Raw genomic sequence first — 15,515 nt, 5'->3', positions numbered from 1 at the left:
CTGAACCCACATACACTTCTACCCTCTATGATATCCCACGGTATTTGGTTTCACAATGTATTTATACATAGCAGATAACAAAGCCCTTGCAAGCAGGGATCACAGCACAGAAAGGAAGTTAGCAGGGGATATGAGGCCAGCTTTATGTAACAGCATTCAACATACCTAGACCTTTGTCCACCCCACATGAGCATGCTCGAGACATTTAGACCTTCACCCATTCTACATGACACCGTCTTAGCATTTTTAGACCTTTGCCACAGTATACGTCACCTACACTGACGCTGTCACGTCGGTGAAACTGCTGGTCTGGATGCAGTTCTGCCAATGGGTGGCAGCGCCAGGGATGTGGTGAGGTGCTCTACATGGCAGACTAGACCAGCCCAAGCTACCACTTAAACCCACTGTTCTGCTGTCAACCTCCAGTGTTTCAAATAATATAACATCAACCTATAAAATCAAGGTTCTGTTCCCTAAAAAACCTACTTTCTCTCCTTTTGAGATTGTTCTTTATTCTCTCAACGAACGGACTTTTCCACCTGCCACTGCTTCCCTCTGGTTATTACTAAGCGAAGAAATGTTATGTTCAAGTTTTCAGTTGCTGACTGTACTCTGAGGGGGGGAAAGAAGGTATAAAACTGCAGCAGCACTGTGTCAGTGTGTGTCCCAGACTGCCCTTTATTTATGGTATCTGTAATCTCTTGGGTAGAAAGGAGTCCAGAGACTCAACCAGAGCTTGCCAGTCTCTTTCTCCCAGATTTAACACACATGAACATTTACAGCTTTATTTTTCTAACTACACCAGACCCCAGACCAATGTGCAGCCTGTAGATAAGATCTTCCTCCCTCTAGTCTGTCCCTTCAGCTTCTTACTGCAGGTAATTACAAAAACTGGACAAAAATGGAGATGAATGGTGGAGGTTCAGCTACAATTTAACCATGGTCAGTTTTGTGTGGTTTTTTTTTGTTGTGGTATTTTTTTAACTTCTTTATTTCTTCAGAATAAATCCTACATCACTCATGTTTATAAAAAAGTTAAATATGTAATTCCTAAGCATAGCAGTTTCTTTAAAAACTCTTACCTTTGTAAATACAGACCCCAATTAATCCTTCCAACTTTACTAAAATTGAAAGTTTTTGTTTTTCAAACAGAAAGTCCATATATATATATATATATATGTGAATGCATATTATGCATGAAGAGGGCTTATTCAAGTAGATATAAAAATTTTAATCTGTATTCTGAAGTCTTTTACTATTTGTGAATCTTTTACTATTTTAATACCAGACAGCTATATACTTGAACACACAAATTCCATTCTGTAACTATTGTGTTTACTGTCCCATTGCAGCCAACTTCAAAACACCCGTGGTACTTCTCACAAACGAACCTTAAGTGAAGAATTATGCTCAAGCACTCTTAGAAGTAGTGCAATTCCTCTGAGAAGTTCATCTTTGTAGCATACACACAAACACAGGCATGCTGAGTTAACTATTAAGTGACAGGCGTGTATGCCAGTTTACACACTCAGAATAAAGCCTGTGCAAGGGCACTTACAGATGGTAAACAGGGATAATGGACAGACCTGCCTCTCCATTATACAAATTATATTATACTCCTTTTCTCTACAGTAAGGATACACACTTTTAAAGACTCTTGATTCACAGGGAAGAAAGGAGACAAAAAGAGGAAGAGGATTCCTTTTGCTTATTATACATCCCTCATGCAGAAATTCGTTACCAGTGGGATTAGTAATAGCCTGATATAAAATTTTAATACAAAATACAATACAAAATAAATTTTAATACAAAATGAAATGTTTATGCATGTAAACATTACATCCAGCGCCTTAGCTAATAGTTCTTGAGTGCATGCTAGCTTCAAAGTAGCTCCTGCTCTAGCAGCCATCAATCAAGGTAGGCACATCCCTCAACACTACGTCAAAGCAGCCTGGCAGGTGGGGACCCAACCAGACATTCCTGCCACGCCTGCTCTTGTGCAAGCCTTCAGAATTTTACCTTTTGCAGAATATCAGCAGAAGCAGAATTTAGCATCAAGATGTTTCTTACAAAAAAGTCAAGAGTTGACTAAAAATTCTCAATTTTGTAACATTAGATAAGAGAAAAATGTAGCAAAAAAGAATAGAGACCTGAAGGTTCTAATTTACTTATAACTGTTGTTACCAAAACATCCAGTAATTTTCTTAATTGCAATTGATTTCAGTTACACATTTGCAGTAAGTTCAAAGTTTATGGACAATTTCCAGATCTGTTTTATTAAAAAAGGACATCACACAACATCAGAATTACAACTGTGAGTGATTTTTAAGACTTATCCTTTAAAACAGTCTACGCAGGATTCTTTGAGGGGCTTGGAGTTTTTTGTGGGGGTTGAGAGTGTTTTGGGAGGGTTGGCTTTTTTTGTTTGTTTTTGTTTGGGTTTTTTTGCTTGTTTGTTTGTTTTGGGTTTGGATCCCTCTCCACACACACAACTTGCTTTAAAAACAAACCAACCAATCAAACAAACAAACAAAAAAAAATCCAGTCAGTAATTTTTCTAGCAAATGTAGAAATTGTCAGTGTAAAAGATCATATTTGAAGATGTACTTATTAAGAAGTAGGAAAATTAGGGTTTTTTAAATTGATCTAGTTGCAACTTTATAGTATCAGAAAAAGTCCTCAAAAATATTAACCAAAAATAGTAACATAGCCTTTTTCCCCCATAAATACCTAACTCCACAAGGTTTATAATGAGAAGTGGAAAAAGAGAAGAGTGTAATCCAAAAGGAATTGATGATGTTATCTTGATAAGGGATTTATCATACACATACTCTGCATCAACCTGCTCCCTGAGAAGGTAAATAATCTTAAAATTCTGTGCATAATCCCAGGCTACTTTTGGCACATCTGATGAATGGGAAAAAGTAAAAATCAGCATGTTTCTGGAATTAAAAACTATGCATTCTGGGGTGGATAAAAAGGAAGAAACAAAAATAAATACTGCTTCTAACCCACAATTAATACTTTGCAACTAAATGGAAGCAGGGTTCACTAAGGACTAATTGCTGGCACCAGTTTGAAGTTATACACTAGAACAGCAAACACACACCTAAACCCCAAAGCTATAAACATTACAAATGCAACAATTTTTTTTCCACTACATATTTTTTTTCTTCTTTCATTCACTCACTGCATTACCTCCTGAATTAGGAATTCTCCCAACATGTATTTAGGATTCATGCATTTACTAACATGTGCAGACTAGTTTCACTGACTTCAGCAGAACTGCTGTACTAAACCAGAAAAATATCTTGTCAGGACCAGGAAGCCTTGGCACACCCCATCCAAGTCTGAAAAGAGGTCCTATCACTCACATATTATCATAATAAATAACTTAATGGGAAAAAAGTGTTTGTGGGAAGGACAGCATCTATAAATCCTCTACAAACTGCTTGCCTGGTTCACATCACTGTATGAACTTTGCAAGAAAAATCCTCATTGTAAAACAGTAAGCCTTGAGTCATGGTTATTTTGTCCAAATTATCTAAGGGAAACGCACCTCTGTGCATTTCATACACAGGCACACACATTTCCCTACCTCAGTGACTTCAACCAGAAAAACTGCATTTTAGAAACACCAACATCAATGCAAAAAAATTCAACTCTTTCAAAAAAAACCCAAAAAACACCCAAACAACCAACTTTTGTCACTTTTTTTTTTTAAGCTGGATATCATTCATTATTACTCACTGAAATGAAACAGAAACAAAAGCTTTGCACCTGTAGTCTAGCAGAAGTCCTCATTAAAAGTTGAAGTGCTTATGCACCTGCAATACACATGTTCATATCAACATCTGCTGATGTTACATATTTATTATTAGGTATTAGATAATTTGAGCCCAGTGAAAACTAGCATTTCACTGAGAGATTCTGTTATTTTTAGCATCAGCAAATGAGATGGAAACTATAAGTATCCATTTCTCCCAACTCCAGCTAGCTTGTAATCACCAAATGCACATTAAAACCCACTTCCTCTTAAGTTAACTGGCTTGGCTGGTGTACGGCACCGAACAGCAATCTTACGCTTGGGTGGTTTTACAGTCGTCACTGCTGTGCTGCGCTCTCAAGTGGTATCTGAAGTGCACAAGGACAGCAAAAATGAAGAGAGAGGACAGAACTGCTTTTCCAGATCCAGATAACAAGTGCTTTTCTGGAAGTCCTTACAGCCACTGCACAGCCCTGATGTGGGCAAGCAAATGACCTGCAGTCAAGGTGCACCACTCCTCTCCTTTCACTGACTTTTTTTTCCTCTGCTGACAGCAATGAGCACTTACTCAAATCTCTGCAGCAACTTCCAATGCTGTAATTTAAAACCAAGGGGTGCAGGAGCCAGTATTTACAAAGACAGTTATCTGGAGAAAACACACAGCTCACCTGATGTGAGCACTTGGAAAACTTAGAGCATACTGGGCAGAGCTCCTGTCTTCACACTCTGGTTCTTCAGCACCGCTGGCTTTGCCACCCCAGTAACATTCCCCTCGGCAGCGGGCAGTTGTGCTGCCTCCACCGGCAGGTCAGACACCCCTGCAGCCCACCACACCAGCGGCCAGGACAGCCTGTTACACTCCTGCTTCACACTGAAAAGGAAAGTCGGGGTGATCTGCCCACCACACCAGCGGCCAGGACAGCCTGTTACACTCCTGCTTCACACTGAAAAGGAAAGTCGGGGTGATTTGCCCACCATGGCAGTAGCCTCAAATGTGCATCAAGCTGTCCGCAGGCTCAAGGCACTGAAGCGCGCTCCTGAAGACCATTATTCTGCTGCCAGAGCTCCTTTTATCCAAAAACAAACTTTCACAGCACTGGTACACAGCAGCTGCGAATCTCCAATGTCAGGTAACTTGAGGGGTCACAGGACAGTGTTTCGGGGGAAGCCCCGGAGGTCTCTGTACACCCTGCCTCCTTGTGTGGTCTCTGCCTGCGGGGCTGGAGGGCACAGCAAAGGCCCATGGGCATCTGCAGGAAAGCAGCTGCTTCCAGATGGACCAACTGGTAGAAAATAATTTTTTAAACAAAAGGTCCTATAATCAAACTCTTAATTAACCTCTATGCCAAAGTATCCGTACAAAAGTCTGACATGGCAAAACTACAGCTTCCTTCTAAACCAACTGCAGCCAGAACATGTTCTTCTGGAGCCTTGAGTAAAAATTTGCGACACAGATTTGTCAGTATACTCTCATTAACTGTAATTAAAAAAAAAAAAAACAAAACAACAACAAACCAACCCCCAATAATCACTGAAGAAACGAGAAAAAAAGGTTACTATCTACAAACGAAGGGCTCACACTGGGGAGGTAAAGGCTCAGTACCCTTAAACAACCCACTGCATGTGTAAGTACCAGGATGGCTCTGCAGAGTACTTTCACTAACTTATTTTTTTCCATTTGAAGTCTAATTTAATAGAAATTGCAAGAGAGAGAACTGTGCTTTGGGATTTTCTCTTATAGAAAACGTGTATTTGGAGAATTAATAAAACATACCTGGCTTCTGACAATGCTTACAGAGACACAAAGTACTGCCAATGTACCCTTTATTTCTGCAATATGCCAACAGGTTTGGTTTTTTTCCTAGACAGTACAATAAACTTTTTAACATTACCTTCATTTCTTACTATACTCTGTCCTCCATCATTAAGTCAGTGATGCCTGAACATTTGGAGAAGGCTTTATGGTGTTTCTTTTCTGTTCTTTGTGGTGAGCAAAGTATATATAAAATATTGAAGAAAGAGAATTAACCTGCAATTTTCCACTTACATACCCTTCTATTAAAAAAAAGGACTGATGACTTAGTAACACAGCATGCACCTACCAAGGACTAAACCAAATAACTTCCACTGTGCTCTGCCCCTACCTGCTGCGTTGCTGAAACAGCTTATTATTCCACACAGAATCAGCTACTGGGTATCAGATATTGAAAACATGTTTTCCCTGTGATTTGGCAAAAGCTTCAAAAAAGAGGAAAACCTGATTAAATCAGAGCAGACACGATCAAGAGAACTTCATCTTCTGTGGACTTGACTGTGATTAGGAGCAAGAGTTAAAATGTTGCTTTTACTGTTCTTCACAATAATAACATTGCCAATGGATTTATTTCACGGATTAACCCTATCCTAGCAAAAACCAGGACACCGGGAGAAGAATATCCACTGATCATCAAAACCAAAACAATTTATTCTAGGAACATGCACAGTAAATCCTCATAGGGGACTTCCCAATTAGACATCTGCCTAACATTTTTTCCTGCATTTCAGTAGGTGTACTATATCCATGTACTTCGTACTAATAACGTTATATATAGACATACAGTTTTAACTATGCTTCTGATCAGTTTATCAAAGTGTATTCCATACAGCTCCTGCTTTCGGATGCCCCAGTCTTGGCCCCTAGATAAAATTCTTAATAAATCATATAATTTAGCAGTGGGATCCGAATATTTGCTCTTTTAAATCCAGAAGATTAACTTTTCCCTCTGGTGCTTATACAGTTATTTGATCTCATCTGAGAATCTAATCTTCTAAGTCTTCCATCAAGAGTCTAACATATCCGTGTTGCAACTTCTGCCTAGTTTTCTACTTGTTCTTTATCTGGCAACGAACATCACACACGAAGCTTTCAGTGCATGCAATTCCACCCACAAGACACTGCTGAAATTGGACCAAGCGCTGGCAGCATCACTGCCCCAGACAAAGAGAACAAACATACTGTATTTGCATACAGTTTGCATTTTGTGTGTAATAAATGCATCTTTGTATGATAATTTGTAATGATTTTTCTTGATCCAACTATTTAATATTAGCCACTGTGCACAGAAAATGTTAATTGTCTGTGTTAAAAACCAAACAAACCCCTTCAAAGGACAGGGCTCCAAAAGCAAGAACCTCATACAACACTTACCCTTGAACTATGTTAAAGAACCTGAATCACTCAGAGCTTCTAAATGTCAAGGAAACAACCCAAAGTGGTGGTTGTCTTAACACTGACACAGGCAACCTAATCTATGCACAAGGCTGGTGCAGCCTGTTGAGGGAGTCAAAGACTGCCAGGGGACAAGAAGACATAGTCACAGCTATAACACTGAGACACATTGGGTCTCACCCACCTTGCCCAAGTCCTGCTCCATTCTGATGGAAAGACAGCGTTTGCATTTTGTGGAAACCAACAGAAAGCATGAGATCTATTCAGCACTGGGAAGAGCATTTTCCAAGGGCAAGGGACAGCATGCAGATGGACTGATACACAAATAAGGCTGATCTTTTTGCAACCCTTGGAAAGTTACATGAACCCATGTCCTTATGCAGTATTTAGTTGGATTTTCAGTACTTTAGGAAGTGTTAAAAAGATTAAGCCTACCTTTTTACCACGGCAAAAGATAAATCTTTGTTTAATCTGTAATTTCTCAGAGAGTTATTCACTGAGTTCCCATTATAAACTGTCCTATTTGTTTATGCAAATTCAGAACACAAATCACACTATATGTGAAGCTCTTAACCTGCAGAATAAACAAGGTATTTTACCAAACCAAAACTCTTCTACACAAGAGAGATGAGCGGACTGTGTATCCACTAGTTTTTCAAGTCTCAAAAAGAGGAAAGTTTTGTGGTTTTTTTTCAGGGTAAGAATTTGGAGCTTTTACAAAGACTTACAAAAATCTATACAAGTAAAGGATAAAATGGAAGTTAGAGCTACCTGCACAAAGTGACTAAGCTGCATGCAAAGAGGTTAGAGGATATGCAAAGACTGACGCATACACTGAATCCAGGACTCACAGCACACTTACGCCAGCAGGAAGAGGCCAATTAAAACACAGGGGGTCACTGAGCTTTGCAATAAGCAGCACTGAGCACGGAGATCAGGTCCTGTATTCAATATCTTCTGTCAAAGTTCATCTAGACTCTGTCAGTGATGTGCAGCAAAGCTACACAGGATGAAGGGTCACCATCCCTGGAGGTGTTGAGTCACCATCCCTGGAGGTGTTTAAAAGACAGCTAGATGGGGTGCTTGAAGACATGGTTTAATAGTGGACAGGTGTGGTTGGACTCAGTGATCTCAGAGGTCTTTTCCAACCATGAGTTTCTAAGGGAGACTCCAGTTTGCATAGGTACCTCCCACTCTCTTTTGTGACCTTCATGGCCCAAAGAGAAAGGAGCCCAGACAGGTATTTAAGGACAATTTTAACTGCCACAACAGGCTGTCTGTGCCCCAGCGCAGGGGAAGTCCAGCACAGGAGCATGTGGGCAGATGCTGCAAGTGCCAGGGGAAGGCGACAGGGACTCAGATGGCATTTCCCTGGGCAGAACCGTTTTACAGTCTTCATTTAGACACACACAGGCACTTGCATATATATATATATATATATATACACACACACACACACACACACATACACACAAACTATATATATAGTATACGCTCTACAGGTACGGTGTTTTCTTTTGACAGTTACCTGAATTCATCTCAGAGACCACAAACACTGGCCCAAACCACTATTTTTTAATAAAATGCAAATACTTAAAGAATGCCATTTCTTGGAGTATTTCTGTTAATCCTTCAGCCCATCTGGAGAAGACTGACTTGATTCAGAACAAAGTCCAACACCAGCATCTACGTAAGTGCTACAGTTAATGATTCAACATCCAGACACTTTAAAAACACTATACAAAACCAGCAGAAATTAACTTAAAGTGTTTTAAAAAAAAAAAAAAAAAAAGAGTTTGCATTTGTACAAAATTAAAAACCTCTATTAAAAGGTTTTTTTTCCCTCCATCACAGTATAAGAAAAGCTACTTGTTTGGTTCAAAGGCAAAATTTGTTTATTATTTTAGTCCTTATGCCATAGCATACAACTCTGGGAATGCAACACGAATGCCGCTAGCTCTTGCACCCGAATTTGTAGCACTTTGCACAGTGACTTTCTGCTCTTATTCATATGTCAGTGCAGACCTGGAAGGATGGCCCAAAGAATCTTATTTTTCTAGTAACTCAAATTCTTCTAACAAGTGACTTGGAAAAAAATTCTACAGGGCACTAAAAAGCCTCATTTCCTACGGGTCTGTGCCTAGACACCGGATTCTCTTCTGTCTATCAAAATATGAGTTTCTATTGAAGCGTTCTAGGAGGTCAGGGCATTCATAATCAACTCCCTCCGCAGTGGTGAATTTTATGGCACGTAACATGGGGTGAGTTCTTACTGCATTCTGTGGCACCACCTGTTTTTACCATCTTTGCAGGAATACAGCACCCTTTGGACCGCAACTTCTGCTAAGTTTGGTTGAAGTTGGCTGATGGCTTCAACAGCTAATTATTGGTGAGAAGAAAGAAGGATGGACAGATAGATGTCATCCTCTACACTTCACTTCTTTTTAAACAAATACAGACAACTGAGTTCTTGAAATTGTAGCCAGACACTTAAAACCCGTATCAAAGTCCTTATTCATTTGCATGCCCTGAGAGATACAGCATGTTCAGTGTATGATGACCCTACATCATTAAGAGTTTTCAAGGCCCCAGCTACTCACAACAGGATGGCCTTGGGAAAAAAGAAAACTCACAACAACTTAAGAAAAAAAATCCATCAAAAGTTCTGGAAGTTGCTAAAAACAACGAACACAGAAATCTGCATGCTATTTTTTTAAATAATCTAATGCTTCAGAGAACAATTGATACATCTTCAGCACATTATTTTCTGAAGAACTCACATAGAATAAAGACAACTAAAAAAAGTGAGAGGACATAGATTAGCCAAAAACACACGTTTAAACACACAGTTTAAATGTTTTAGGAAACAACCATATGATGTTATGCTGTACTGACTTTCAGAGCATCTAGTTAATTGCCTGACATTTAAACCGACAGGCTTAAATAAAGCCAGAGACAACAAATACAATGAGCACTTTAAAAGAAGCTTAATCCAGTGCCATGACATTAAACTGCCAAGATAAACTGACCAATGGAAGAATAATTTTCAGTGGTTATTTCTTTTGGGTTATTTATAAAAAGCAGAATGAGAAACTGAGTGCTTGCAGTTTATCACAACAGCACTGTTTAGCTAAAAAGCTGATGACAACAGATAAGCTTGAAGACATTATTTGCACAGAACACAAAAGGAAACCAAGATAATTATTTGCTCAAGTGAACAATAGGATAAATGTACTAAGGCTGATGATGATTGCTGAATTCCCACACAATCTTCTGTGGGAGACGCCACACTGAATACACCAATGCTAATCACGCAGCCAGACTTGTTTTTTGGCATATAGATTTATTTAATGCTATCACACAGTCCAGTAACACGTGGTATGGATGTGTACATTGAGATAAAAAGAACGCTCTTCAGTAGAGATAAATGCATGGTGAATGTGAGAAATTGAAGGTCACATATGCTTGGCAGGCAACACTTAGTTATAATTTATTTTGAAAACACTTGAATGATGATTTCGCAATTAAATTATCTACTTACAATACAATGTAATTGTCCATTTCAGAAGATGAAAGCCACTTAGCTTAATTTCTTCTAATGTGTATTTAGACTTTACTTTGTAAGTCTACAATTAGCCTGTACATAGGTTAGTGGTAATATTTTCTATTTAAAATTTAATTTTTAATATTCTCTTGTTCATTGTTCCTCCTCCTCTCCTTTTTCTGAAAACTCACAACAACTTAAGTAATAAAACATTAATAAAACATAATAAAACATAATTTATTGGCAGGAAATTTAACCTGATTGATGCTGCAAATAAAACAAATGCAGCTTTATTTGGCACCACAGTGTAGGGGTTTACAATGGAAAGCTTATAACAGAGCATCCACTTTGCACCAAAACCACCAATAATCCTGTTTCAACTCTTGTAACAACTTGTTAACAACCCTACCCCAATGTCAACAACAAATCCCAAACTACATTCTTTCTTACTTGATTATTTTTTCTTTTCATGCCACAAAACCAGTAGACAGAAAGGTCTAGTTTTATACAGTACTTCAGTTACTATGACATATATACCAATAAAACTTGCTGTATAGTCATTCCATAGCTGAGTATCTATTTACGGTCCATTCCTTATCTCTGCCCTTAATATCACACTGAGGTCTCTACTGAGACAACCAGACTGTCAGCTTTGCACAGGCTGCCAGAACTTACATTACAGCTACAGAGTAGAGACAGATACAAAACTCTCCTCATTCCAAAAACATCTTCAATTATTAAAAAAAATTCCTACTTTAGATCCTCCAAAACTAAAGTAGTTTTGATTAAAAAAAAAAAATCTTCTCAGCTATACTGCAGGCATAAACAGACACAATTGTGTAACACAACTCTAGAAATATCATAAAATTATCAATGGATTTTTAATTTTTTTTTTTCCTTACAGCGTCTACTAATTTAATAAAATTGGCAGGTTCAAGTTAGGCTGTCTTTTCATCACCTTTGCTTTGGTTTGCAATATAGTTACTTAGAATCTACCACATATATATAAACATGTCCTATTGCTATGAACAGAAAAAGAAAAGAAGCTATCTTAAAAGTGACTGGGCTGTAGGAGATGATGAGTTTCACATGACTGACTGAAAATCTCCCAGGAATTATGTAATATAAAACTAAATTGCAAGCAATAAAGTGTTAAACATTACTTGGAAAACCCTTAATTAAGAACTTACCTTGTTTACAAACTGCACAGACACAGGACAACAGAAAGGGTTAATCCAAAGGAATCTGCAAGCAAGACAAAACCCAAAAACACACTACTTGAAGCCCTCAGTAGTCCCCACAGAAGCCAAGATCCAAGCACCCTGATCACCCACATAGTAACAGGTCTACTGGATAGCATGAGAGTTTTAGGTAAACACTGAAATTACCTTGCACCCATCTGTCCTTTCCATTTCACCAGTCAACTCGTTGATTAAGAGAGGTTTGATGCAGGACACTGCCCCCTGAAGACACCTCTGGCACACAGAAGGGACCAATGCCTTATGGATGGATCCCAACTGAGGTTGCAGGCCACCTCTGGGCTGGGCTCTGGGCTATGCCTCAGGTAGCCCCATCTCCAGCCCAACTGCTGCTCTTCCCAGCTGGGACCCCTGGACCCAACCGATTCCTGTGCCAGAGCAGGACCACCAATGGCCCCCGCTACCAGTGCCCCGCTGTGCCCACTCTGCCCAAGCCCTGGAGGTCAGCAGGGTACGGGGAGGGCACGGCACTGCACTATTATTTCCAACTTCCCAGCTGGGACCCCTGGACCCAACCGATTACCGTGCCAGAGCAGGACCATCGATGGCCCCCGCTACCAGCACCCCGCTGTGCCCAAGCCCTGGAGGTCAGCACTGCACGGGGAGGGCACGGCGCTGCACTGCACTATTATTTCCAACACACAACTCTGAATTACTCCTTTGTTTCACATGGGAGAACCATCAAGTGCTCAACTTGACATCTCCAGCTACCTGCTGCCCAGGAGCTACTGCACTGTACATGGAGGGCACAGGCTGCGCGCTGTAGCTGAACAGCCCTGTAAAGGCAGAGGACCAGTTAAGTGCAGCCTTTCTCCCAGGCTCCTTTTTATTTCTCATCCCTTTTACTGCAACAAAAACCTACATGCTCTTTTTCACTTCTGGCTTCCAGGAATCACTAACTGACATCAACAAAGATGATTTTTTCCACCATACAAAACAACAACAACAAACAGTAATAGAGTGTTCTCCTACTGGTCCGTCCACTAGATGACATTATAGTGCAGAACAGCTTTTCTTTCCCTTCTGTTAGCAGCTGATGGCTCTTGTGCAGTGAGCACATGGATATTTTGCTGGCTTCTGGTTACTTGTGGACCAGCAGCCCCTCCTGCATAACAAGTGAGAAGTGATCAGATAAAGATGACTTCAGGGGAAAAAAAAACGTTAGATACCTACACAGCAATGGTTTGGGTTTCCCCTTCCCATGTATTAACTTCTGTTTATATTCCTGCGTTTTAGGACATACTGCTCGTGAACATCTCCCCAAACTAAAGGTTGAAGCATCAAGAGTCACCGGGTTTTGAGCACTGAAATAGAAGTATTTTTATTTTGCCACCTTAAAAAGCACATCTTAGGAGGAAGGGTGTCTCAAACACTTGCTGAAGGGCAGACTCCTATGTAATCCATCAGGGCAGTTCTGCTGAAAGATCAGAGCTACTTGCCCTTTAAACTCCACAGCTCAAAAAGTCCCAGGTGATGTGTCTACTGAAGCCCAGTTAAAGAAGGTCCACATTTGGTTTGTTTTGTTGTTGTTGTTTTTTTTTTAAAAAAAAATAAACAAAAAACCAAGGCAACCCCATATATACAGGTAACACAGCTATAGCAAGTTCTGAAATTGATAAAGGAAGACCCAGAAGGAAATTTCAAGTTTGTTTAAAACACCTGAATACTTCCTGTTCAAGATGAAAATGAAATCAGCCTGCTTTGCAAACAACTCTATTAATACCATGAACATCTAGCCAGATTGGAGACAATATCCTGCATAGTGAAGCTGAGAAAAACAACAGCAGGGAAATAAAATCATTCTTATTTTCAACTGTAATACCATAGCTAGTGCTAAAAGTTATTTTCAAAAAACACTGTGCAGTTTTTTTAAAAATAAAAAGTAAAGTACAGCTTCCCAAGAAGTCTTGTTCGTAACAGCCACTGCAGCAGATTAAAGCCACTGTGATTCCCTTTTCCATGTTGAAGAGAAGCTCTGAAGGATGTTTTTGACAACTGCTTAAGTAGACACCATGATAATCTCAAAGACAACATTCCTAAACACTATTTGAAAAGATCATATCTGTTCCCCTCCTCTTAGAAATATAAAAAGTGTATTTATATAGGCCATTCAGTTCCACTCTCAAAATTACTTCTGACAGACATCTCCAGCTAGTGAGACCAGCAACTGAGCTTCCTTCCTCTCACTGGAAGTGGATACAGGCTTTTCCTAAGCACTTTCCATCTTCTGACACTATGAAAGAATTAATAGGTCGATTACCACAATTTATACAAAGTTAATTTCTACAGAAGGATCAATGAGCAGCACTCTGTAATTGCCTTTCTGTAACTGTTTCAAGATTACCTTTCCTGCTGGCAAAAAGTTCAATTGGAAGTGTTGTCTATTATATGAACAGCCAAAGACTGGATTAGCTCTTACATTCATTTTTGTCTCGGCCATTTTAGCTTGATTTACGGGATGAGGAGTAACGAGTAAGATTCAGACAAAGGTTTTAATTTATGTATGTGTAGACAGATCTACTTCCCGCACATACATATTTATGGTAGAAGGGAGGAGGATAGAAATTACAAAACAAATCATAGAAATGCGTTCCCGTTTTCACAAGCAAAGTATAAGTAGTAGTGCTGTGTGAACATTTATCTTCTACAACACCTCTCGTGTGTGTTTGTTCACTGGAGATCACGTGGCAGGCTTATTTAACTTTCCTGCACTTAACACTATTTCCAAGCCACCATGCTCACCAATTTACAAGATTATCTGAAAGATCAACAGAAAAGCCATTGCCACAACCTCCACATGCAAGGCAAACCAGGAAAGACCAACCCCTCCTTAAAGTAGAGCCCCAGGAGCTCTCCCCACAAGACTGGGATTTGCCCAAATGGGAGCACTGAGCATGTTATAGCCACATTAAGAATTCTGTTGTATAAAGAACAAAACACACATTAAAGTGGTGGTGAGCATTACCCAGTGCTTATATTTAGACTTTATTTAGCAAAGAAAACAAGTTGTATTTATATACACCCAATAAATATAGTTATAATTACACTGCTGCTGAGATAACACTTCAGGGTGATTAGCATCATTATCTATTTCTACCTTAGTGACATGTGGCTGTAGAGAGTACAGACACGTACAGACAGTCCCTTCTCTGTCATGTCCCACACCTTCCCACTTCTCAGCATAAATCCAGGACCTCTTCTCTACCCTCAAAACCCTACAACTCAAACAAAAAGCCGTCTGCCACATCCGACACACCTCATTCCTGTAGCCCTGTGGCTTCCAGCACAAGTGCACTGCATCCCACCACCCCATCTTCTCCCCTGGTTTGCAAACAGCCCCAGGAAGCTCCTGAGGCACTGTGGAGGCTCACTCGACTGCCTCAGGAGAGCAAGTGCTGCCGGCCCCGCTCCTGCGGTCAGAGGTGGCTGCCACACTCCTGCACACTAGCTGCAAGCAAATCCACGCATCCCAGGTGTGCTCATGGAGTGTGCTCAAGCTCGGGGAGCTTGAGATGCCCTCGGCTAGAAAACAGGCTTCTTTCCTCAGGACCATGAAGTGAGGCCTCTCCCTGGCACCCAGCCACCCCACTCAGAGGTAAAGGTGGTTTGGACACTTACACAGGCTTTGTCATCCCAGCCTGGCCTGCCAGCCATGGGGCAGGCAGTCCTGGCCCAGAGCAGCTCCAGGCCACACCAAGAAACCATATGAAGAATCACAGAAGAATCACAGAAGAATCA

Source organism: Antrostomus carolinensis, unplaced genomic scaffold, assembly GCF_000700745.2.
Source record: "Antrostomus carolinensis isolate BGI_N321 unplaced genomic scaffold, ASM70074v2 scaffold14326, whole genome shotgun sequence".
In the NCBI taxonomy this organism is placed as follows: domain Eukaryota; kingdom Metazoa; phylum Chordata; class Aves; order Caprimulgiformes; family Caprimulgidae; genus Antrostomus; species Antrostomus carolinensis.
Note: the sequence above shows the minus strand (reverse complement) of the source record.